We start from the raw sequence: 25,575 nt of genomic DNA on the forward strand, positions 1-25,575 counted from the left end.
GCTAGGCAGATCGTCCTAATCTGCCACTTCCTATTCCGCGGTGATCTTCAGTCTTCTCCTCCTCGTGTTGATTTCTGGGAAATTTGGGCGCGGTGTCTTCTGGGACCTGTGTGTGTCACAGAAGACAGCCGCCCATTCAGAAATCGCTGGGGGACTCGTGCATGCGCAGTAGGAAACGGGCAGTGAAGCCGCAAGGCTCCACTGCCTGTTTCCCTTAGTGAGGTTGGCGGCACCGGCACACAATATGAGGGACGGATCGGCCACGGGTAAGTGTCCTTATTAAAAGTCAGCAGCTACAGTGTTTGTAGCTGCTGAATTAAAAAAAATGTTTTTTTACGGCTGGAACACGGCTATAAGTCCTAAAAGTTCATATCTGATGATCCGTAAGGTTAAAGCAGCACTATATGGTGTTTAAGCATAAAAGAGAAAACACCCGATTATTGATAAAACACCCTGTTAAAGGGTAAGTCCAAGTTAAAATGAACTCCTAAAGCATCTTCGTTGGGGGGCTTGTCAGATGAATCCTAGGCACCTTCACCTCACCACGTGATTCCACTCCCCTGGAGTTCAACACTCACCAGATAGATATGAAAGGTTTTGCGTTTAAATGCCCATTGGCATACAGAGAAGCCACTTCAAGACACCTGAACGGTTAATTTATCTCTCTCTGGTAGTCTGGTCATTCAAAACATGGGTTCTGCTTGCTGGCTCATAACATAAGGAAAAAAACACTCCTCATAGCGTGAACCTGTTTAAAATGTATTCCCACTAAAAGAAGCCCCCTCTTACAATGCACTTACGAGAACATAAGTAAAAAAAATACAGCATAATATATCCATATAAGCTGTACAGCATAGCACGATACTCGCTCACCGATTGTAGGATTCTCGTCTGCGATGTTAACCGGGTAGAGAGCGTAACAGCTGACAGATGCACTAAAGCCGTGTAGTTTATACATCCATCTATATATTACCATTATCTAATCTAGATACACGTCCATTGATTGCACGTCCCCCCTAGCCGCCGGGGAACCTTCGCGATGCTTTTGCTCTGATTGGACCCGGGCTGCGGGTAAGAAAAACCGCTCTTTTTCCCCTGTTTAAGTATTTTTCTTTTCTTGCTATTTTAATAAATTGTGTATATTCTGTAAATATCATGCCATTGATTGCTTGTTAATCAAATCCTGAAGAAGTGGTTTTCAGGTCACAAAACTAGTTGAGACATGTTATCCGTGAACAACTATCCCAATGTGATCCTCCCTCTCAGGGGATCACTATGCTGGTGATATACGTGGATTGTTATCATGCATTTTAGAATGTATCCGACAATGTGTTCTTTTATTCTGCATTAATTTTGTATTAATACAATTCTTTATTTACTTATATTATTTCAAATTTATGCTAATCCAGATAGTACCGAGATTTTCAGTTTTTCTCAGTCGCTTTCCCATTTCTCATATATTGTACACTTACTTTCCATTAAACTCAGTTTAAGCTTCTAGAGGCTATATATTTCTTCATGTTTTCATTGAGGTGGAAGACTGATGCCAGCTTAGGAAAAAAGGAGAGTCTTGGGAGCAATACTACTTGATCCTTCTGAAGGATGAGAAATGGCTCTTCACATACCTACAACATGTAGTTTACATAGTTAATAAGATTGGAAAAAGACACAACTCCATCCAGTTCAACTTATGTGTGTGTGTGTGTGATTTCTATTTTCTAGCAATTCCCATAGCCCTGCATATTCTGCTTCCCAAGGAATACATCTAGAACATTTTAAAGAGTTGTCGACACTCTGTCGTCTAGTACCAATTCCTGGTGGAGGGAGTTTTACATTTATATTCCTTTTCTCATTCTAAGGTTTAACCTCCTCTCTTCCATCACGTGTCCACTATGTGGCAAATGAAGTTTAATTCTGAACTAAAAATATGCATGCATTATACATACAAGGGGGAGTACAACTGGGGGAATCAAAGGTGGAAAAAAATCTGGGTGTTCTGGTAGAGATCATTTTACGCCCGTACAAATCATTAGTAAGACCTCATCTGAAATATGAAGTTCAGTTTTGGGCCCCAGTTCACAAAAAGGTCATTGGGGAGTTGGAGAAAGTGCAGTGAAGGGCAACCAAATTGATAAGAGGCATGGAGGTGCTCAGCTATGAGGAAAGATTAGAGGAACTAAATTTTTTCTCTCTTGAGAAGAGATTAAAGGGGGATATGATCAACATGTACAAATACAAAAGTGGCCCATATAGTGAACTTTGTGAAGAGTTGTTCACTTTAAAGTCACCACAGAGGACAAGGGGGCCACTCTTTATGTCTGGAGGAAAAGATATTTAACCTCCAAATACAGAAAGGTTTCTTCACAGTAAGAGCTGTGAAAATGTGGAATATTTCTCCACAAGAGCTGGTTCTGTCCAGCTCAGCTGATTGTTTTAAAAAGGCCTGAATTCTTTCCTAAATGCACATAAAAAATAACTGGATACTAATATTTATAGGTAAAGTTGAACCAGGAAAAATCCTACTGCCTCTTGGGGAATCAGGAAGGAATTGTTTCCCCTGCTGAAGCAAATTGGATCATGCTTTATTGTTTTTGTTTGTCTTTCTCTGGATTAACTGTGGGTATAGGATTGTGTATATGGAGGTATTGAACCCATGTATGTTTTGGTATTTTTCTTTTTTCTGTGGGTTGAACTAGATGGACTTGTGTCTTTTTTTTAAACCAGATTAACTATGTAACTACGGAACGTATCCTCTTCAGGGACCTTAAAGTAAACAGTTTATTCTCATTAGAAAAAAGGATGTTATAGATATTGTAAATGCCGCCTTATCCAAACATCACTCCGCGCCTAGTACTCAATCACCAACGGTACATAAGAAGCATAAATCAAAAGCAGCTACTTAAATAATAATAAATTGTGATTAAAAGCAATAGAGAAGTATTAAATAAATAAAGTCTTTCAATATTGCAGCAGCGCTTCGTCCCCAGATCACCGGGACACACTTTCATATACAGTTCTATGAGTGAATATTATGGTGAAGATCCTAAAGTGATTACTGCTGTATTCTGCGAGAGGAGGTTTTTCTTCCACTAAGCGTTTACACCACGTGCGGAGAACCCCTAATGTGATTGCACTCACCAGAAATCCAGCAAACATCAGCTTTGATTGTAAATAGAAGGTCTGCACCAAACGACCACCAGATGTCAGTATTACCCTTGGTAGCTCCAATAGAATATGTGGGAGAAATGGAATGTCCACATAGTGTGATATTGCTAAAACACCTTATTAAAAACATCCAAATATCCCCCCATAAGTAATAAGCGTACCAAAGAACATTGATAAAAGATCAAATAAGAAAGTGCACTGTGCCTGTTGCGTCTTCTGACCGGAAAGCTGTTAGGAGCGTTCGCTGTATACAGCTACAATTCTATGCTTCCTGATTCCTCCCTGGTCTATGGAGCGCAGACGTCACTTCCTGGTAGATCACGTCCTGACGCGTTTCGTCACTTCCGGACTTCGTCTGAGGGCGTGATCTACCAAGTGAGAGGCCGGTATTTATATAAGTGGCGGGCTCAGCAACCAATCCGAGGAGTCGTAGTGAGGACGGAGCCCTGGACCCACTCCTATGTGCAAAATACTGTCAGCAGTGAGTGGGAAGGCACCCCTACATATCCGCTCCTATAGGATGACTTGGTTGGTGCGGAACAAACACCTTACCGGACTATATTGGAAGATGACATATAAATGACATGCAAACTAAGAACAAAATGCTCAACAAATAATCTGCATGTGTAGTGCATGCTGCGGACAATATTCAACAGCACAACTGTGGGACAAAATCACCGCCTATTAGCAGCAGCTAAACAACAAACATATGGCATATCTGCATAAGTCACAATTCATTCTATGAATGTATTATACCCACTTCTCAATGCGGTGCATACATACTGAATATTAACCCCCACCTTCAGATATATAAACTGCACAGTGAAGCATAGGGAACTATATGCAGGATAATAATGTATGATATGTAATCGCAATAAATAGTATTCAAATATTTAAAATATTAAAACACATAAAATGTCAAAGTGTAATTAAATGACCAAAAATTAAATGACCAAAAAATAAATATCAATGACTGATACCCGAATATATAATAAATAGATTATCAACTGGGATAAAATTCCGAAAATAAATAAAAATACTGAAAATGCATCATGCAATTAAAGAAATACAATGAAATACAATATGACTAAGTGTCGCTGATAAAACAATTAATATCTAACTCTATATTGAGGCCCTTGGGGGCAATCACATCCACGGAATAAATCCACTGGGTTTCATGTTTAGACAATTCCCGGATGCGATTTATGCCCCTCCAATGAGGTTGGAGATGCTCCACTCCCTAAAATTCTAATCCTGTGGGGTCCATATTGTGTTTCAACTTGAAATGCAGTGAAACGTTGTGATCCTTGTAACCTATTTTGATATTGTGTATATGTTCAGCGATTCTCACACGTAATAATCTCTTCGTGCGGCCTATATAGATCTATCCGCAAGGGCATTTCATTGCATATACCACAAAGGTGCTATTACATGTGACGAACTGTTTGATTTCAAAATTTCGATTATTGGCAGGGAAACTGAAATTATCAATGCCCCTAAGCGGTCTAGAAACCTCCCTACATGCCTTGCACTTCCTGCACGCAAAAAAGCCATTCCGATCCCAGAATGTCTGAGGGCGCTTAGGCAGATCAATTACTTTTTTTACTATCCTGTCGCCAAAACTCGTAGTCTTTCTATAGATAAACTGAGATACAGCAGGTAGTACAGTGGTAAGTTTCTTGTCCATCAAAAGAATGTGCCAATGTTTTTAAAAATCTCCTCAACTTCCTTGTGTTGAGCGTGAAATTGAGAAATAAAGCCCCATTCTCTATTGTTATTTTTTTCGGCTAATAATACTTTAGACCCTACTGGGTTTGCTTCTTGTAAGCATGTGGCTCTAGGTATTAATGCTACTTCTTCAACCACCCTCTTCAATATTTCTGGATCACATCCTCTGGCTTCAAATCTGTCCGTGAGGATCTTAGATTGAGCAAGAAACTGAGTGTCTTCAGAACAATTTCTTTTTACGCTCATGATCTGACCTTTCGGAATATTTTTGAGCCATAATGGGTGGTGTCCGCTTGAGATGGGTAGATAGCTATTTCTGTCAGTTTTTCTTTAAGTAAACTTTCGTTTCTAATCTATCATCCAACCGGTATATGTTGACATCCAGGAAATTTATTTCATCTCTATGCCAATCCGAAGTGAGTTTATATTATTGCTGTTGTTATTCAATGACCGTATAAAAACCTCTAACGAATCGGATGTGCCATCCCAAATAAATAAGAGATCATCAATGAAGTGTTTGTAAAAGACCAGTTCTGGACGTTGTTCTTTAAAGATGGTCTTGTCCTCCCACTCCGCCATAAACAAATTTGCGATACTGGAAGCGAATTTCGCGCCCATCGCAACTCCTCTTTGTTTTGAGTAGAATGTGTCGTTATACCAAAAGTAGTTATGGCTAAGGCAAAAGTCTAGAGCATTTCTAAGAAAAATCTTTTGGTTGTGGGGGAGGTCATCTCTTTGACTTAAGGCCCAATTAAGTGCCAACAGGGCATCATCATGTTGTATAATGGAATAAAGAGAGGACACATCCGCCGTGACCAAAAGTATCTGCTGTCTGCCTATTAGGTTCACACTTTGTAAACAGTTTTAAAAGTTTTTGGTATCCTTTAGATATGAACGAGTATTCATGACACTTTTTTGCAGAAAACGGTCCAAATATTGGCCCATTCTCGAAGAGACGGAGTCAATGCTATTGACGATGGGTCTTGCTGGAGGATTGGAGGGGTCTTTGTGGACTTTCGGTAAAGTATACATAGTAGGGATACGGCTACTGGAGGGTAGCAGAAACCTTCTTTCTTTATCCGTTAGAACACCACTCTTTGATCCCATCTGCACCAGAATTTCTAACTGATCCCTATATGATTGAGTGGGAGCATTATCTAAACGTTTATACGTTATTTCATCTGAGAGCATGTCCACGATCTGGCCATGATAAAACTCCTTTGGAGAGTAATCACCACTCCTCCTCCCTTATCGGCTGGCCTAATAATAATGTCCTTCCATTCTTCTAGCATAGTGATCCCCTCACTGATATGTCTCATATTTATCCCTTTGTTGGGCTTGAGAAGTTCCAAATCTCGTAGAATCAATCCCTTGAATACCTCCACTTGATGATTGGGGTTGTTAAGGGGACTGAAGAGAGATTTGTTTTTGAGACCACTATTGACCACCCCGCCGGGCTTTTGTACCACAGCTGTGGTAAACGGGCTGCATCCTAAAGAATATTTTTTGATGTTCAACTTCCTAATGTACTTGTGGATGTCAATGAAAACATCAAATTTATTAATTCGTTTCTTCAAACCACGTTTTAAACCTAGATTTAAAATGTTCATTTCCTTATGCGTTAGTTGCTTCTGAGAAAGATTAAAGATGCCCTCTATTCCGATTCTCTTCTTCTTTTTTTGTGCCCTAGATCCTGCCCTACAGCCTCGATATTTCCCTTCTTTGAGTCTGGGTGCTGCGGATGATCTTTCATTCGTTGTGGATGTTGATCTTTCCAATAAGGGACCTTGTGATGATCCTGGGGCTGCAGGCCCCTGTGTTGGACCCAAGGTTGGGGGTGCGATGGTTGTTTCCCTCTGTGTGGAGGTTGGTTCCGACCGCTTGATGGTGCCCCCCTCCCCCTCCCTAAAAAACTACGGGGCTGGGGATAATTGTTGAAATTTCTTTGATTTCCTTGATGTTCCTGTAGTGGTTGAAATCTATTGTACACAGGTATGTCATATGTATCAGGTGGATGATATCCATTTTGATTTTGATTATTCTTCCTTCCAATCCCCCTTGATTTCCTTCCTCCTCTTTGTATAGGGGTGGAACACCTAGCTGGAGAATTCACATATGAGGCATTTTCATAGACATTATCGTATGCATAGTGATTAGTGGATGATAACGCAGGTATAGGGTGTCTTGGCTGCTGTGAAGAAGCAGGTAGCACAGGGATGGATGGCTCCACTGCCTCCTTCCTATAACGTGCTTGTTGCCAAGAATATATAGAGATGGTTTTAAAATCTTCTAAGTCCCTATGGTATTTCTTTATCTTTTTTTTTTTGTGTGTCTCTATCAACTTTTTCTAATTTCTTTTGTATCCTGGCATTAAAATCAATAACTTGTTGGGTATCCTTTATGGGGTCTAATTGTTGTTGTAAGTCATTGATTTTCAATTCTAAGTTGGCCATTTTGCGTTTTTTCCTTTGGAGGCCTAATTCCTGTAACTTGAAACCCACACCATAAAAAAAAGTCAAGCCACTCATGAGAGGAACCTTGATCCTCCAAACCATCCTGTGGGGCAATGTTCCACCTAAGGCTCCTAATGATGACCTTTTCTTTGATGTATTGCTCAAGACTACATATATCCCACCAAGTGCGTACTTGTTTTTATAATATGTGGCCTAGTGCTGTCATTGCTCCATTAAAATTGACCTGTGTGGTAGTGGGTTCATAATTAGTGAACAAAGCGTCCACATCAATATGTCTGCTGCTTAAATACCGAAAGACATCCATGGCAGCAGAGAAATAAAACCAAAACCAATAGAAAAAAGGATGTTATAGATATTGTAAATGCCGCCTTATCCAAACATCACTCTGCGCCTAGTACTCAATCACCAACGGTACATAAGAAGCATAAATCAAAAGCAGCTTCTTAAATAATAATAAATTGTGATTAAAAGCAATAGAGAAGTATTAAATAAAGTCTAATATTGCAGCAGCACTTCGTCCCCAGATCACCGGGACACACTTTCATATACAGTTCTATGAGTGAATATTATGGTGAAGATCCTAAAGTGATTACTGCTGTATTCTGTGAGAGGAGGTTTTTCTTCCACCAAGCGTTTACACCACGTGTGGAGAACCCCTAATGAGTTTGCACTCACCAGAAATCCAGCGAACATCAGCTTTGATTGTAAATAGAAGGTCTGCACCAATTTCTAAACGACCACCAGATGTCAGTATTACCCTTGTTAGCTCCAATAAAATATGTGGGAGAAATGGAATGTCCACATACTGTGATATTGCTCAAACACCTTATAAAAAACATCCAAATATCCCCCCATAAGTAATAAGCGTACCAAAGAACATTGATAAAAGAGCAAATAAGAAAGTGCACTGTGCCTGTTCCTCCCTGGTCTATGGAGCGCAGATGTCACTTCCTGGTAGATCACGTCCTGACTTCGTCTGAGGGTGTGATCTACCAAGTGAGAGGCCGGTATTTATATTAGTGGCGGGCACAGCAACCAATCCAAGGAGTCGTAGTGAGGACAGAGCCCTGGACCCACTCCTATGTGCAAAATACTGTCAGCAGTGAGTGGGAAGGCACCCCTACATATCCGCTCCTATAGGATGACTTGGTTGGTGCGGAATGAACACCTTACCGGACTATATTGGAAGATGACATATAAATGACATGCAAACTAAGAACAAAATTAATACCTAGAGCCACATGCTTACAAGACACAAACCCAGTAGGGTCTGAAGTATTATTAGCCGAAAAAATAACAATAGAGAATGGGGCTTAGTTTCTCAATTTCACGCTCAATACAAGGAAGTTGAGGAGATTTTTAAAAAACATTGGCACATTCTTTTGATGGACAAGAAACTCACCACTGTACTACCTGCTGTACCTCAGTTTATCTATAGAAAGACTACGAGTTTTGGCGACAGGATAGTAAAAAAAGTAATTGATCCGCCTAAGCGCCCTCAGACATTCTGGGATCGGAATGGCTTTTTTGCGTGCAGGAAGTGCAAGGCATGTAGGGAGGTTTCTAGACCGCTTAGGGGCATTGATAATTTCAGTTCCCCTGCCAATAATCGAAATTTTGATATCAAACAGTTCATCACATGTAATAGCACCTTTGTGGTATATGCAATGAAATGCCCTTACGGATTGATCTATATAGGCCGCACGAAGAGATTATTATGTGTGAAAATCGCTGAACATATACACAATATCAAAATAGGTTACAAGGATCACAACGTTTCACTGCATTTCAAGTTGAAACACAATATGGACCCCACAGGATTAGAATTTTAGGGAGTGGAGCATCTCCAACCTCATTGGAGGGGCATAAATCGCACCCGGGAATTGTCTAAACATGAAACCCAGTGGATTTATTCCGTGGATGTGATTGCCCCCAAGGGCCTCAATATAGAGTTAGATATTAATTGTTTTATCAGCGACACTTAGTCATATTGTATTTCATGGTATCTCTTTAATTGCATGATGCATTTTCAGTTCTTTTATTTATTTTTGGAATTTTATCCCAGTTGATAATCTATTTATTATATATTCGGGTATCAGTCATTGATATTTATTTTTTGGTAATTTAATTTTTGGTCATTTAATTACACTTTGACATTTTATGTGTTTTAATATTTTAAATATTTGAATACTATTTATTGCGATTACATATCATACGTTATTATCCTGCATATAGTTCCCTATGCTTAACTGTGCAGTTTATATATCTGAAGGTGGGGGTTAATATTCAGTATGTATGCACCGCATTGAGAAGTGGGTATAATACATTCATAGAATGAATTGTGAATTATGCAGATATGCCATATGTTTGTTGATTAGCCGCTGCTAATAGGCGGTGATTTTGTCCCACAGTTGTGCTGTTGAATATTGTCCACAGCATGCACTACACATGCAGATTATTTGTTGAGCATTTTGTTCTTAGTTTGCATGTCATTTATATGTCATCTTCCAATATAGTCCGGTAAGGTGTTTGTTCCGCACCAACCAAGTCATCCTATAGGAGCGGATATGTAGGGGTGCCTTCCCACTCACTGCTGACAGTATTTTGCACATAGGAGTGGGTCCAGGGCTCCGTCCTCACTACGACTCCTTGGATTGGTTGCTGCGCCCGCCACTAATATAAATACCGGTCTCTCACTTGGTAGATCGCGCCCTCAGACGAAGTCCGGAAGTGAAGAAACGCGTCAGGAACATGATCTACCAGGAAGTGACATGTGAGCTCCATAGACCAAGGAGGAATCAGGAAGCATAGAATTGTAGCTGTATACAGCGAACGCTCCTAACAGCTTTCCGGTCGGAAGACGCAACAGGCACAGTGCACTTTCTTATTTGCTCTTTTATCAATGTTCTTTGGTACGCTTATTACTTATGGGGGGATATTTGGATGTTTTTAATAAGGTGGTTTAGCAATATCACTGTCAGGTCTCTCACTTACCAGACCGGAGAGTCCACTTGGGCAGAGGGTAGGCTCCCTTACGTATCCGACTCGTGGCCCCTGGTAGAGCAGACAGGAAGCACACAAGTGCGGAGTGGTATGAGAGCCTGTGCAGGAGTCCGTATTCCGGAAGCTAGCAGTCTTCAAACAGCAGATGATAGTCAGAGGCACAGGCAACGGATGCTGAGAAGGAGCTAAAGACAGGTCAAAGCACAGGCTGGGTTCGGCAACAGGCGGGCAGCGGATGTACAGGAGGAGAAGGCAGAAGCGAGGTCAAACAAGCCGGGGTCAGATGCAGGCGGAGGTCAGAAGAGTCCAAAAGGCAAGTCGGGTCGTCAACAGATCAGGAACACAGGAACAGGAAACAGGAAACAGGAACTAGGCACGGAGCTGTTGATCAGGCAGCAGTGATCAGAGGGAGAGGAAAGCTTAAATAGGCTGATTGGCGCCAAACGTTGCGCCCGTGTGCACGCCGTTACGCACAGGCGCCCGCGAACCCGCACGCGCCCGAGCGCGCCCCCGGACAGCGGTGCGCACACCAGCACCACCAGACAAACGCATAGTAGCGCCCACAGGCGAACACACGCTAACGTGAACGCGCGTATGCACCCGGGCACCACCGCATCCGCCACGGCCAGCCGGAACGCCAACACCAGTGCCCATAGAGGCAGGCGCCCGTGCACCCACAGGAACGTGCGCACCAACGCGCCCCAGCACGCGACGACGCCCAATCAGGTAACCTCTCTGACAGTGCCCCCTCCTCAAGGGCAGACACCGGATGCCCAATTGGGCTAACTTGGAAGCATGTGAGTCCTTGAAGGCCTGCAAGAGTTCTCCGGCATGCAAATTGTCTTCTGGTTCCCATGAGTTGTCCTCAGGGCCATATCCCTTCCACTTTATGAGGTATTGGGTTTGATTACGTCTCCTTCTGCAGTCTAATATTGCTTGGGTTTGGGTGGACCGACACTACGGCCAACAAAAGAATTGGGGATAACCGGCTTCAAGAGAGATACGTGGAAGACCGGGTGCACCTTCAGAGAATTCGGCAGATCAAGCTCGTAGGCGACATTGTTAATCTTCCTCCTTACCAGGAAGGGACCCAGGAACTTAGGGCCTAGTTTTTTAGATGGACATGCCAGCTTCAGATTGGCGGTTGATAACCATACTGGGTTGCCAGGTTTCAACACAAGTTCTCCACGCCTCTTTTTATCAAACATCTTCTTATATCCTTCTTGGGCCTTGGCCATGGTATCTTGTAATAGTTTGTTGTTCACTGAGAAGAAATTCAGGGTCTCAGATACTGCAGGAGCAGAACACTCAGGTATTGATCCAGGCAAAAAGGTCGGATGAAAGCCATAGTTAGCATAGAATGGAGTCTGGTTGGTGGCTCAATGCAAGGAATTATTGTAAGAAAACTCCGCAATAGGGAGTAGGGGAGCCCAATCATCCTGGGAGAAGGCGGAAAAGCAGCGGAGATACTGCTCCAGAGTCTGATTCGTCCTCTCAGTTTGCCCATTAGACTGGGGATGTTAGGCCGAGGAGAACGCCAACTCAATTTCCAAGGAGCCACAGAGGGCCTTCCAGAATCTGGAGGTGAACTGGACACCACGGTCAGAAACTATACTCTTCGGAACTCCATGTAGCCTGACAATTTCCTTAATAAAAATATCAGCTGTCTCCGTGGCAGATGGAGTACCCTTCATTGGGAGGAAATGAGCCATTTTAGACAATCTGTCTACCACAACAAAGATGGAGGAAAAGCCTTCTGATGGGGGGAGTTCGACGGCAAAGTCCATTGAGATCATACTCCATGGTCTCTCTGGGACTGGGAGAGGTTTCAATAGTCCCCAAGCTCTGGCCCGGCTGGTTTTGCTTCTAGCGCAAGTATTACAGGAATCAACAAACCTTCTACAATCCCTAATGAGATGAGGCCACCAGAAGGTACGTAGTACCAGATTGCTCGTTTTTCGTGAGCCGAAATGTCCAGCTAATTTGTGATCATGACACAGTTCTAATACCTGTACCCTTAGTTCTTCGGGGACCACAATCTTGTTTTCATGCCAAAACAGGCCATCCTTGGTACAGACCCCAGCGGGTGGTGTCGCCCCCATAGAAGCCCGTCTGATTTGAGGGATTAGATCTTCTTGTAGAAGCAAGATATTCCCAGGGGGGTAAGGTTTCTTCCGAATCATGGAACATACGTGAGAGTGCGTCAGATTTAATATTTTTGGATCCGGGTCTGAAGGTAACGTGGAACTGAAATCGAGAAAAAAAAAGTGCCCATCTGGCCTCCCAGGGTTTTAGCCTCTTAGCCGTTCTCAGGTATTCTAGGTTTTTATGGTCCGTGTAGACCAGGATGGGATAAGCAGCACCCTCCAGAAGATAACGCCATTCCTCTAAAGCCGCCTTAATAGCCAGGAGTTCACGATCTCCCACATCGTAATTTCTCTCAGAAGATGAAAGTTTTCGTGAGAAAAACCCCACAGGGTACAGAAGAGCTTTGGTGCCTTGTCGTTGTGAGAGTACAGCTCCTACCGCAATTTCTGAAACGTCAACTTCTAACACGAATGGTAGAGCTGGGTTGGGGTGCTTTAAAATGGTGGCTCAGGTAAATAGAGCCTTGAGTTCCTCAGAGGCCGACTGTGCCTTAGGAGTCCAGCTAAACCGACTTCCTTGTCTGGTGAGTTCAGTAATGGGAGCGATTATCAAGGTGAATCCTTTTATGAATTTTCTATAGAAGTTGGCAAAGTCAATAAAGCGTTGTACCCCTTTCTTATCAATAGGTGCAGGCCAGTCCAGGATAGCAGATACTTTTTGGGGATCCATCTTGATGCCCTCAGGGGAGCTGATCAGGCCCAGAAATTAAATGCATTGAAGCTCGAATTCATATTTTTCAAGTTTTGCATAGAGCCCATGTTGCCTAAGTCGGGTGAGCACATCCCGCACATGCCTGCGGTGGTCAGCCAGAGAGGCGGAGAAAATCAGGATATCATCCAGATAGACTATGACATAGAGGTCTAGGAAGTCACGGAATATGTCATTGACAAAGTGTTAGAAGGTGGCTGGCGCGTTACACAGGCCAAAGGGCATGACAAGGTACTCGAAGTGCCCAAATCGAGTACGGAAAGCCATTTTCCACTCATCCCCTTCTCTTATGCGGATTAAGTTGTACGCCCCGCGGAGATCCAGCTTGGTGAAAACTTTTGCGCTTCCCAGTCTTTGGAATAACTCGGGTACTAAAGGTAACGGGTATCTGTTCTTTACAGTGATTTTGTTTAATTCCCGGTAGTCGATACAGGGGCGTAGGGTGTGATCCTTCTTCTCCACGAAGAAGATGCCTGCACCAGCTGGAGAGGTGGAAGGGCGGATAAACCCTTTCTTTAGGTTCTCGTCAATATAATTTTTTAAGGTGCCCAGCTCCTGCTCAGTTAGTGGGAAAATCCTCCCAAAGGGAACTTCGGTTCCAGGTAAGAGTTCTATTGGGCAGTCATAAGGCCTGTGAACTGGAAGGGTCTCTGCCCCCTTCTTACTGAAGACATCCTGGAAATCCCGGTAGGCCTCGGGAAGGGATTGGCAAAGCTTGGTATCAGAATCCAAACAAAGACACTGAGTCGGTGTCACGGGTGTCCCATGTAAGCAATGTTGCCTGCAGTAGTCAGATAGGAATTGGATTTTTCCTGTGGACCAGTCAATGCTGGGGTTATGTGCCTGTAGCCAGGGCATTCCGAGGATGATTGGGAAGAGAGGAGAAGAGATGACATCCAAGCGTAAAAGTTCCTGGTGTTCCGGCCCTATGGTGGCCAGTAGTGGGACAGTCTCGCAGGTGACTAGACCGGAACTAAGGGAAGAGCCATCAGCTCGGAATACTGCAAGACCCTGGGTCTTAGGTTGAAGAGGAATGCCATGGTTATTAACAAAGGTCTGATCGATGAAGCCACTGCATGCTCCAGAGTCAATAATAACCGACACCGGGATGCTCTTTCCGGGAAGCTGTAATACAACAGAGATTGTCAAATGGTTACCAGATTTGGGCAAAACAGATGCACAAGAGGAAGAGGACGTCAGATACTTACGTATCTTATTGGGGCAGGTCCTCACAAAATGCCCTTGTTCCCCGCAGTACAGGCATAAGTTGTGAGTACGTCTGCGCATCTTCTCTTCCGGGGTAAGGGATGGCCGGAGCAGATCAAGTTGCATGGGTCCGGGTGCTTCCATGGCTGGAGTAGAGGAGAGAGGCAATTGGTTGGGGGAACTGGGAACCCTAGGGAGCATCCAAATAGGACGAGGATGACTAGAGGACCTCTCAGAGCATCTTTCTCTCAGATGACGGTCAATTTGAATAGACAGGTTTATGAGTTCATCCAGAGTCTGTGGTATCCCAACACGTGCCAGCTCATCCTTAAGGGGATCAGATAACCCCATCCAAAATTGATGACGCAAGGCAGCGTTGTTCCACTCTGTATCAGAGCTCCAACGTCGGAACTCAACTGCGTAGTCTTTGGCCGCTCTGCGGCCTTGCTGCAGGGAATGCAAGGCTGCCTCAGCAGTAGTAGTAAGTTGAGGATCCTCGTATAACTGCGACATTGCCAGGAAAAAAGCATCCAGGGTATCCAAGGATCTAGACTTCTGCTCCAGTAGATGATGAGCCCAAGTTTGGGGCTCGCCGGACACCAGTGCAATGACAAATCCCACCTTAGTGGCATCCAGAGAGAACGTGCGAGGCTGTAACGCAAAATAGAGCTCGCAGGCGTTACGGAAGGCCCGGTATTTGCGACGATCTCCAGTAAATTTTTCGGGTGTGGGTACCCTGGGTTCCGGAGGAAGCATTACTACGGAGGGTGCTGGGGATAGTCCGGCAGATGATGCCCCTTGAGGGGGAGGAGCTGCTGAGAGGGCTTGGACCTGACCCTCTAATCTGGTGTAGCCTTCTTGTAGGCTCTTGACTGCTTGGGTAAGGCCCGCGAGGTGCCTACAAAGTTCATCCATGGGGGAGGCCCCCTGCCCGGACTCAGTCATGGCTGCCTCATACTGTCAGGTCTCTCACTTACCAGACTGGAGAGTCCACTTGGGCAGAGGGTAGGCTCCCTTACGTATCCGAAAAAAGTAAAACAAAAAATTTTTGTGAAAAATTATTTGGCATATAAAATCTGAAATTATGATCACATACCAAGTCTCACAATTGCTTACAAAATATTCAGAAGTGTCCGTGCATCCAAAAATAACAAGAGTAACAAGAGTGTGATGTCTATATCAAAAAATAGTTCTGTGTATATAAAAAAAAAAAAAAAAACTTTGTGCAGAAATCTGATGTGTCTCCAAATGGTTCCAGATGTATCTGTTTGAGAATGGTGTGAACCGTCCTGTATGGAGCCCCCACTAGTGTCCCCACCCCCTGCAGGGGTAATAGGCATATAGACGTGAATCCGATGGTCCAAGCGATCGATTTCCCCTTCACCGACTTCTCTCCACTTGTGTCACCAATTGTGTCACCAATGTGATCTTAATGGCATCCACCGGGGTAAAACTCCATATACAGGGAGAAGAGAAGAGCCTCATAGCATAAATCCAAAGATTACTTTATTCAGCTTTACAAGCTTACATTAAAAGAGTTAAAACAAAAAACTGGTAGCTCTCTGCCGGCTGGCTCCACGCCAGAAGCCGCAGACAGTGAAGTGGTAGACCGCTGTGATGGAAAAACAGACAAAGCAGTCATAGCCATTTTTTAATGATGGGCGGGTGGGCTCGTCACCACTATGCTTTCCCATTGGATTCTGCGGCGCCTCCATGCAGTATTTATAGACGCATGGTGTACCAAGATGGGCGCAACTCAGATGACGTCTTGATGACGAAACGCGTAAGACGTGGCCACTTGGTACGCATACGTCGCTCTATCTTCTGTTGATGCTGTTCACTTCCGGTTTTTGGTAGACGGGCCGTGGAACGCACGCCGCTACCACTTCACTGTCTGCGGCTTCTGGCGTGGAGCCAGCTGGCAGAGAGCTGCCAGTTTTTTGTTTTAACTCTTTTAATGTAAGCTTGTAAAGCTGAATAAAGTAATCTTTGGATTTATGCTATGAGGCTCTTCTCTTCTCCCTGTATATGGAGTTTTACCCCGGTGGATGCCATTAAGATCACATTGGTGACACAAGTGGAGAGAAGTCGGTGAAGGGGAAATCGATCGCTTGGACCATCGGATTCACGTCTATATGCCTATTACCCCTGCAGGGGTTGGGCGTTCCGGTGAGTGGGGACACTAGTGGGGGCTCCATACAGGACGGTTCACACCATTCTCAAACAGATACATCTGGAACCATTTGGAGACACATCAGATTTCTGCACAAAGTTTATTTATTTATTTTTTTTATATACACAGAACTATTTTTTGATATAGACATCACACTCTTGTTACTCCTGTTATTTTTGGATGCACGGACACTTCTGAATATTTTGTAAGCACGGACTATTATTGCTGTTTTTTAGATTTTCTAATATTTTCATTTTTATTTTTTACCATTGTGCAACTTGGTATGTGATCATAATTTCAGATTTTATATGCCAAATAATTTTTCACAAGAATTTTTTTTTTTTTTTTTTTCACAATTCAGATTTCTTAACACATAATTGGTATAACACCATTTGGATTGTTTATCACCTATTGTTTTTCAGGGCACTTTTTTCTTTTTCTTTTTTTTTTTTTTATATATTTTAATATATTTATATTTTTTGGATTTCTTCATCATTTATGTTTTGTATATATTTATATTTTTATTATTAGTGGTTTGTATGTTTATTGGTAGCCTCAGTCATATTCGTGGGTATATATATACCATTTTATGCGATTATACGTATTGAAGTATATATTTTTTTCACCATTTTTTCACGAATTTATTCTACTCAGATTTGTAGCACAGCCTTTCCCCTGTGGTGGGAGCTTTTGCTATTATTTGAATAATGAACAGCGCCAATCCCCCATTTTTTAGTTTATTGCGTTTGGACTTCACTTAGGTGTTTTCCCTTTCTGGGGGGGCTGCAGTTCGTATTGGTGTCTGTCCTGAGCGCGGAATACTAATATATATCCCTTACGTATCCGACTCGCGGCCCCTCGTAGAGCAGACAGGAAGCACACGAGTGCGGAGTGGTATGAGAGCCTGTGCAGGAGTCCGTATTCCGGAAGCTAGCAGTCTTCAAACAGCAGATGATAGTCAGAGGCACAGGCAACGGATGCTGAGCAGGAGCTAAAGACAGGTCAAAGCACAGGCTGGGTTCGGCAACAGGCGGGCAGCGGAGGTACAGGAGGAGCAGGCAGAAGCGAGGTCAAACAAGCCGGGGTCAGATGCAGGCGGAGGTCAGAAGAGTCCAAAAGGCAAGCCGGGTCGTCAACAGATCAGGAACACGGGAACTAGGAACAGGAAACAGGAACTAGGCACGGAGCTGTTGATCAGGCAGCACTGATCAGAGGGAGAGGAAAGCCTAAATAGGCTGATTGGCGCCAAACGCCGCGCCCATGCGCGTGCCGTTATGCACAGGCACCCGCGCACCCGCACGCGTCCGAATGCGCCCCCGGACAGCGGCGCGCACACCAGCACCACCAGACAAACGCATAGTAGCGCCCACAGGCGAACACACGCTAACGTGAACGCGCGTATGCACCCGGGCACCACCGCGTCCGCCACGGCCAGCCGGAACGCGCGCACCAACGCGCCCCAGCGCGCGATGACGCCCAATCAGGTAACCTCTCTGACAATCACACTATGTGGACATTCCATTTCTCCCACATATTCTATTGGAGCTACCAAGAGTAATACTGACATCTGGTGGTCGTTTAGAAATTGGTGCAGACCTTCTATTTACAATCAAAGCTGATGTTCGCTGGATTTCTGGTGAGTGCAATCTCATTAGGGGTTCTCCGCACGTGGTGTAAACGCTTGGTGGAAGAAAAACCTCCTCTCACAGAATACAGCAGTAATCACTTTAGGATCTTCACCATAATATTCACTCATAGAACTGTATATGAAAGTGTGTCCCGGTGACCTGGGGACGAAGCGCTGCTGCAATATTGAAAGACTTTATTTATTTAATACTTCTCTATTGCTTTTAATCAGAGTTTATTTTCATTACTGAGTCACCTTTGATATATTTGTAAAATACAGTGCCTTGAAAAAGTATTCATACCCCTTGAAATTTTCCACATTTTGTCATGTTACCACTAAAAACATAAATGTAATTTTGATGTGATAGACCAACAAAAAGTGGCACATAATTGTGAAGTGAAAGGAAAATGATAAATGGATTTCAAATTTTTTTACAAATAAATATCTCAAAAGTGTGGCGTGCATTTGTATTCAGCCCCCTTCACTCTGATACCCCTAACTAAAATCTAGTGGAACCAATTGCCTTCAGAAGTCACCTAATTAGTAAATAGATTAGTAAATAGAGTGTGTAATTTTATCTCAGTATAAATACAGCTGTTCTGTGAAGCCTGCAGAGGTTTGTTAGAGAACCTTAGTGAACAAACAATACCATGAAGGCCAAGAAACACACCAAGGTCAGGGATAAAGTTGTGGAGGATTTTAAAGCAGGGTTAGGTTATAAAAAAAAAAAATATCCCAAGCTTTGAAAATCTCATGAAGCACTGTTCAATCCATCATCTGAAAATGGAAAGAGTATGGCACAACTGCAAACCTACCAAGACATTGCTGTTCACCTAAACTGACAGGCCGGGCAAGCAGAGCATTAATCAGAGAAGCAGCCAAGAGGCCCATGGTAACTCTGGAGGAGCTGCAGAGATCCACAGCTCAGGTGGGAGAATCGCTGTCTGCGAAGGATGGCCAAAAGAACAGTGGCCGGGTCTGTTGGCCCCATTTCTGACAGGAGAACCTCAAAAGGCCTACTTTGATTTAAACCGGATAAGGCCCAGGACTATGAAACTCTGAAGACAGAGATACTGGCACGCTTGAGTGTCACCATGGCAGTCCGGGCCCATCGCGTTCATCAGTGGACCTACTTCAGCGACAAGCCACCCAATTCTTAAATGTTCGACCTGGTCCACCTTACCGGGAAGTGGTTGCAGTCAGAGACCTTGACAGGCTCTCAGATCGTGGAGCGTGTGGTAATGGACCAGTACCTGCGTGTGCTCCCTGCTGCTCTGAGTAAGTGGGTCGGACAGGGGGACCCCAAAACTGCAACCCAATTGGTGGACCTAGTGGAGAGGTGCACTGCTACTGAGGACTTGATGAACCCGTCTACGCTCCACTTAAGTGTGTCTAAAGGTGCAAGATCGTCCAGCGGTTCTGGTAAGACTGTTCCAGGGTTCAAGAGCATGGGGAAGTTAGATAAGACTGTTGTTACAGTTAATGAGACTGTGGGGCCTAGACCTGGAGACTGGCCAAAGAAGCCAGGAAGGTTTTGGGACCGTTAAGAGGACCGGGGATAGAGCACATACAGTGTTTTCATTGCCATGCCTTTGGGCATATTTCTGCAAAATTTCTTATAAATGATGAACCTATGCAACGCGATTAGCCTTATATGAAAAGACGCATATCTCTTTTTGCACAGGTCGCATGTACTGCATCATGTCAGAGTCGCATTGAAAACAGATGTGTGTTATTTCAGTGAATGGAAAGCCACTCACAGCCCTGCTAGACTCTGGTAGTGTGGTGACCCTAGTCAGAAATGATTGTGTAAACCCCACAAAACTACACCCCAGTACTATCGGTGTCATTTGCATCCATGGGGACACTCTGGACTACCAGACAGCGGTGGTTGAAGTTGATACGCCTTGGGACAGTGTGACACATTCAGTGGGGGTGGTGCCTTCACTGCTTCATGAAGCTTTAGTGGGGAGAGATTGTCCCCATTTTTGGAGTTTATGGACACAGGAACTCTCGCCAAACCCTTTTTGCCAAAGGGAAGGGGATGCTGTTGAGGGGATAGAGAAAGCTGGAGATCCTCTTCCTCTCCCTGTCATGGCTGGGGAGCCGGAGGACCTGAAAGCTAGCTCCCAGCATGAGGGTAACGAACAGGAGAACATCTCTGACCCTGACAATGAGAGTAACCAGGAAGCCCCCTTGTCCCTCTACCAATAATCGAGGTCCCTTTTGAGAGGATTGGCATAGACCTGGTGGGGCCGGTAATGAAGTCTGCCCGGGGTCACCAGCATATTTTGGTAATCCTGGACTATGCGACGAGCAATCCTGAGGCCATACCCTTGCGTAACACCTCTGCTAAGGCTTTTGCCAAGGAGTTAGTCCAGGTGTTTAGTCGAGTGGGGATCCCAAAAGAGGTCTTAATCGATCAGGGCACCCCATTTATGTCCAGGGTTACCAAGGGACTGTGTAAGTTATCCAAAATCTCCCATCTCCGTACCTCTGTCTATCACCCCCAAACGGATGGTCTTGTGGAAAGGTTTATTAAAACTTTGAAAAGTATGCTGAAAAAGGTGGTCGACAAAGATGGGAGAAATTGGGATTTTCTGCTAGCATATCTCATGTTTGCCATACGAGAGGTTCCGTATGCATCCACAGGCTATTCCCCTTTTGAGCTCTTGTTTGGTAGACATCCCAGGGGCCTGCTAGATACCGCCAAAGAAATGTGGCAAGGAGAGGCCACCCCATATAGAAACATCATAGAATATGGCTCCTTGATACAGGATCGAATCACAGCTGTCCTGCCCCTGGTACGAGAACATATGGAGCGAGCCCAGGAGGCCCAGAGGAGGGTCTATGAGCTTTCTGCCCCGGGGACAGAGTGTTGGTACTGGTTCCCACGGTGGAAAGTAAGTTCCTAGCTAAGTGGTAGGGTTCCTTTGAGGTTGTTGAAAGGGTAGGGGAGGTAAACCTCAAAGTCTGCCAGCCAGGGAAAAGGAAACCACAACGGGTCGACGAACTCGTGGACAGGTTGGGACAGGCTCACTACACAACAACCCTAGACCTAACGAAAGGCTATTGGCAAATACCCCTAACTGAATTGTCCAAGGAGAAGACTGCCTTTTTCACTCCTAAAGGGCTCGTTTCAGTACAAGCGGATGCCTTTTGGTCTGCATGGGGCCCCTGCATTGTTCCAGCAAATTATGGACAAAACTTTGAGACCACATTGCCCGTATGCAGCCGCATATTTGGACGATGTGGTCATCCACCGACCAGATTGGGAATCGCACCTGCCCTGAGTATAAGCAGTGGTAGATTCCCTTAGGAAAGCAGGTCTCACGGCCAACCCAAAAAAGTGCCATAGGCCTGGAGGAGGCCAAATACCTTGGGTACGTTATTGGCCGGGGACTGGTTAAGCCTCAGACCACTAAGATTGAAGCAATTAAAAAATGGCCCCAACCGGTAAACAAGAAACAAGTTCAGGCCTTCCTGGGCATTACGGGGTGTTACAGATGGTTTATACCCCACTTTGCCACCATTGCCGCCCCTCTGACTGACCTGACGAAGGGTAGAGGGTCGGTCATGGTCAAATGGAATCCTGAAGCCGAGGAGGCGTTTCAGAAATGAAAGCAGGCCCTTTGTGTATTACCAGTGCTGGTGACCCTTGACTTCACAAAGGGGTTTGTGGTACAGACAGACGCCTCTGAGGTGGGCCTAGGGGCTGTACTATCCCAGAACAGAGATGTGAGAAGCGACCGGTTATATATCTGAGCCAAAAACTGAACAAGCATGAAAAAAAACTATGCCATTGTCGAGGAGTGTCTCGCTATTAAATGGGCCTTAGACTCCCTGAAGTATTACTTGCTGGGGAGGTCATTTAAGCTGGTCACCGACCAGCTCCCCTAAAGTGGATATGTAACAACAGGGAGAAAAATGGCCACGTGACAAGATGGTTCCTGGCTTTACAGCCCTTTAAGTTTACAGTAGAGCATAGGCCGGACAAGCGCCAAAACAATTGGGACAATTGCTCAGCCACAGGGGCTTAAGCAGAGGGGAAGGATATGTGACAGTATGCGAGGTAAGACAATGGATAATCGGTATATTTCACCTCGCATGCGTTCTGTGGTAAGAGACTGAACTGGAATCCGGCCCAGGTTTTTCCAGCCGCTGTGGCAGGCTTGGTTCCAGTCCAGATGTTGTGGCCCACTTGAGTCCGCTCAGGTGGACTTTAAACGAGCAGGAATAGAGCACAGGAGAGCTCTGGCCTGAGACTCAGAAGGGAATCAGAGAGAGAGCTCTCTTTGGACTTAAAAAGAAGGTTTGCTTTACCACATGTTTTGTGGGTGTCGAGGACCAGCCCCACAACGTATAGAGAGGAAGTCTGCTGTATAGTTTAGCGCCAGACAGCAGGGATTTGCTTTACTATTGGTTTGTTTTGATTATTGTGCAAACCTCTGCTAAATAAACCTGGCAACCCCCCACCAGAAAAGGTGATCCCCCCATGAGCTAATCTCCCACAATATAATATAAATATATATATATATATATATATATAAAAATAAACCTACCTAACAGCATTGTCCCCAAGACTGAAAGCTGGGGCACCCCGCTCACAACTTTACACTATTCAGAGAAAGAGTTGTTAATCATTACTCTCTGGATCAGTTCATATAACTAGCTTACTATCCATGTACATACAAATTCTTCAACTCCAATAATACTTCCACCATCAAATTTCTCACTTACTGTACTTTCTCATAGAACAATTAAAGTTTAGTCTGACAAGAACAAACTTTCAAAAGCCATGCTGGTTGTCACTTACAATACCTTTATCACAGACAAATTTCTCAATCGAGTCCCTTACCATTCAAAGAGCTTACGTATGATTGCTGCTAGGCTGACTGGTCTGTAGTTTCCTGGTATACATCTCGCTCCTTTTTTTGTAAGCAAGCAAGCAATATCAGGATAATTAAATTGCCCACAATAACAACACCATTAAGAGAGCTAAGTCAGACATGTCTGAAAGACATGACAGCCACCAAGGTTACTACACGGGAGACATAATCCAAGGGAAGTTCCCTGATGGGCTCAAAGTGTGGTTTCTGCCAGGCAGAGAAAACCAAGTTGAGATGCTAAGGAAGCAAAGGATGCTGTAAGAGTGGTTTGATGTAAGAATCACCTTAAATAAAAGCCTGAGGGCTTTGTAAAATAATGGAAAAGGCCAAAACCTGTCCCTAAAGAGTACTTAAGGCCAAGTTCTGGTCAAGTCCCAAATGTAAGAAGCTGTGTCACAATGTAATGACTGGGGCTAAGGTGCATGTGTTCACATATTGAAAAGAAAAAATTCAAGGTACGATAGACATAGATAGTAATTTTCTGGAAGTGCAAATGACAGAGTGAAACATCCTGCTGTCCCTCAAGACCTGGGCTTCAACAGCCATGCTGTTAAAGCCAGTGACTGGGAGGCAGGATGGAACAGAGGACCCTGAGACAGCAGGTATAACCTGTTTGGAAGAGGCCAGGGATTATCTCCTAGTAGTCCAAGTATGTCCGTTTACCAGGTTCTTCTAGGCCAATTAGGACAATATAAATCACTGGTTTATTCTCTTGTTGCATTTTGCAGTTAAGGCAGAATTTGCATGAGAGGAAAGGAATACAACCCCTGGCAAAAATTATGGAATCACCAGTCCCTGAGGATGTTCCTTCAGTTGTTTATTGTTGTAGAAAAAAAGCAGATCACAGACATGGCCAAAAACTAAAGGCATTTCAAATGGCAACTTTCTGGCTTTAAGAAACACTAAAAGAAATCAAGAAAAATAATTGTGGTGGCCAGTAACAGTTAGATTTATAGAACAAGCACAGGGAATAAATTATGGAATCACTCAATTCTGAGGAAAAAATTATGGAATCACCCTGTAAATTTTCATTACAAACACTAACACCTGCATCAGATTAATTTTGCTTGTTAGTATGTAGGTAAAAAGGAGTGATCACACCTTGGAGAGCTGTTGCAACAAGTGGACTGACATGAAGCATGGCTCCAACACCAGAGATGTCAATTGAAAAAAAGGAGAGGATTATCAAACTCCTTAAAGAGGGTAAATCATCATGCAGTGTTGCACAAGATGTTGGTTGTTCACAGTCGGCTGTGTCTAAAACATGGACCAAATACTAACAACATGGGAAGGTGGTTAAAGGCAAGCATACTGGTAGACCAAGGAAGACGAAGCGTCAAGACGGAAAACTTAAAGCAATATACCTTGAAAACAGAAAATGTACAACAAAGCAAATGAGGAACAAATGGGAGAAAACTGGAGTCAACATCTGTGACCGAACTGTAAGAAACCGCCTAAAGGAAATGGGATTTACATACAGAAAAGCTAAAAGAAAGCCATCTCTAACACCTAAACACAAAAAAACAAGGTTACAATGGGCTAAGGAAAGGCAATCGTGGACTGTGGATGATTGGATGAAAGTCATATTCAGTGATGAATCTCGAATCTGCATTGGGCAAGGTGAAGATGCTGGAACTTTTGTTTGGTGCCGTTCCAATGAGATTTATGCAGACGACTGTCTGAAGAAAACATGCAAATTTCCACAGTCAATTATGATATGGGGCTGCATGTCAGGTAAAGGCACTGGGGAGATGGCTGTCATTAAATCTTCAATAAATGCACAGGTTTACATTGAAATTTTGGACACTTTTCTTATCCCATCTATTGAAAGGATGTTTGGGGATGATGAAATCATCTATCAAGATGATAATGCATCTTGCCATAGAGCAAAAACTGTGAAAAAATTCCTTGAAGAAAGACACATAAGGTCAATGTCATGGCCTGCAGTCCGGATCTCAATCCAATTGAAAATCTGTGGTAGAAGTTAAAGAAAATGGTCCATGACAAGGCTCCAACCTGCAAAGATGATTTGGCAACAGCAATCAGAGAAGGCTGGAGCCAGATTGATGAAGAGTACTTTTTATCACTCATTAAGTCAATGCCTCAGAGACTACAAGCAATTATAAAAGCCAGAGGTGGTGCAACAAAGTACTAGTGATGTGTTGGAGTGTTATTTTGTTTGTTTGTTTTTCATGATTCCATAATTTTTTCCTCAGAGTTGAGTGATTCCATAATTTATTCCCTGTGCTTGTTCTATAAATCTAACTGTTACTGGCCACCACAATTATTTTTCTTGATTTCTTTTAGTGTTTCTTAAAGCCAGAAAGTTGCCATTTGAAATGCCTTTAGTTTTTGGCCATGTCTGTGATCTGCTTTTTTTCTACAATAAACAACTGAAGGAACATCCTCAGGGACTGGTGTTTCCATAATTTTTGCCAGGGGTTGTAAATTAGC

This window comes from Aquarana catesbeiana, linkage group LG13 (assembly GCF_042186555.1).
Source record: "Aquarana catesbeiana isolate 2022-GZ linkage group LG13, ASM4218655v1, whole genome shotgun sequence".
NCBI lineage: Eukaryota > Metazoa > Chordata > Amphibia > Anura > Ranidae > Aquarana > Aquarana catesbeiana.